Raw genomic sequence first — 2,204 nt, forward strand, 5'->3', positions numbered from 1 at the left:
GATCCGGTGGCGCAATGGTAGCGCGTCTGACTCCAGATCAGAAGGCTGCGTGTTCGAGTCACGTCCGGGTCAAATCAGGAAGTTTTATTTTCATCGTCTGAAAATACAATTACTTTCACTTCCAACTTTTTCCCGTATTACATGTTATAAAAGTACTCTACACAAACCAAACAATCACAATAACGTCTATCAACACGTTTTTTTTTTTAAATACATATATTACCTACAGCTCTGATATTTTGGTTTTAGAAACATTGCTATAAACAAACAAACAAAAAATTCAATGCTGTTTAAAAACACCCTCACATGAGAAAGAGCAGGTTCTTTGTAATAAGTAAGACAACTAAAACACACCTATAACATAGCAGGTTATCGTACGAACCAACATTTACTATTATTATTACTTCGTATCATTAAGACGATCATTTTTATTACATTTACTACCTCTGACCAACTATATAAACGGTTTGTATGCTTAAAGTTTCGGTCACGAGGATCAGAAGCGTCAGGCGCAAACTGTACTTCTTCCATGAGCTGTAAATGAATCATTACAGTTGCTTGTCGAATTTCAGGCAAAGCTACCCGAGCCATCACAAGTTTAGAAGTGATAGAGCACAGAGAAGACATGTAGCCCAAAGTACTCACAGCCATTACTAATTGAATAGCGAGATTTGACAGCCATTTTGATGATGCACCACAGCCTCGAGCTATCTTGTCTTTGGCGGTAACAGATTAATCATTTGAGTGCAGGGTCTAAAATCAGATCAATTCAAAGATACAACAAAATCAACTTTTACAGTAAAGAAATTTCGAATATTAGGGCTATAACGTTTTGCTCCATAGTGTGGGTTATCACGTTATATTTTGCTATCATTAGAATCAGAATTTTTCATTGTTGTATTGAGTAACTTAAGATCTTCACCAACCATAAAAGTCAGATTGATTGTATTAAACACAGTTCAAACTAATATTTTAAATACAATAAAACCTGTGTAAAGCGGAATCGCATGAGACCGAATAAAATTTCCGGCTTAGACAGTGAACATGCATTTCCTTAATTATATATAACACTATGAAACACAAATTTTATTCCTGGAAAGTATGTGTTATTTTTTAATTGCGTATGTCGTAAAAGTACACAAAATGACCATTATTCTTTTCAAACTTTGCTTTTGTGACCTGGATAATGAAATTTAGAAGTTAACTATCTTCTATGTAAAAACGGGCAAATTTACACATTTTCATTTACATAAGGTCTGAATAAAACAATATATGAATAAAATGTACATGTATTTAAACTAAAGTTATACAAAAATATTTAGAAGTGAGTAGTTTTTGGAGATTTGCGACTGTAATGTAAACCACTTTCACGTATCAGCCCCCAAATAGTCTCCCATCATGTTTTCGTTATACGCTCCCAGGTCACAAAAGCAAAGTTTGAAGAGAAAAATAAGGCTTTTTTTCATTTACTTTAGCCATAGGTAATTGGGAAATAACACTTTCTGCCCAGGAACAAGTAAAAATTTGTTACAGTATAATTTTTAAGCGCAACGTTATACTTTGTTTACTCAAGGTAAGATGTTTGTGAATAAAGTTATTATACTGTTTATGCTATATTTATTAGAAGAAGGACAAAAAACAGACATTCAAAATATACATAAGTACACAAAATCTTAAATTTATTTGAATAAAGTGTCCAGTTTTAACTGTTTCGTTTTTTTAATAGGCTTTCTCTTGCGGTCAAAAGAGAACGCCAATTCTACGTCTTTTCATGAAGTTAATTTTTCCCCTTCGTTTTTGCACACAATTTGATAGTGTTAATATAACTTAACACTTGTGATGAAGTAGGATTTTCTATTTCCTCACTATCTTTTCCATTTTGTTCATTTTCTAAACCTCTCACACTGTTACCATCTTGTGATTCTATTATTGATTTTAAATCAGTTTGTTAAAACATTCTCGTCAACGTTTACAGAATCATCTACATAATTCTTCTGAATCAGTTTAGATTTCACTACAGTCGTCATAACAAACAACTTCTCCACAATTTTCGCCATTATAAAAAATAAATCCACACTTTCGAAAGCACTTTATTAAGAATTCATCTGTTACGCATTTGATTGAATGACTTAAAAATGCAATTGCATCCAAATGTCAATTTTCATGGTCCTTTTAGATGCTCTCTTACAGTTGCCCATGTTTGT

At 32.6% G+C, this 2,204-nt stretch overlaps 1 non-coding gene across 1 annotated transcript; it reads left to right on the plus strand.

Annotated features, from left to right (window-relative positions):
* Nucleotides 1-72, plus strand: TRNAW-CCA (transfer RNA tryptophan (anticodon CCA)). Its single transcript has one exon. It is a non-coding gene; the product is annotated as a tRNA-Trp (tRNA).
* The last annotated feature ends 2,132 nt before the right edge of the window (nucleotides 73-2,204 follow it).

Source organism: Tachypleus tridentatus, chromosome 9 (genome assembly GCF_004210375.1).
Source record: "Tachypleus tridentatus isolate NWPU-2018 chromosome 9, ASM421037v1, whole genome shotgun sequence".
In the NCBI taxonomy this organism is placed as follows: domain Eukaryota; kingdom Metazoa; phylum Arthropoda; class Merostomata; order Xiphosura; family Limulidae; genus Tachypleus; species Tachypleus tridentatus.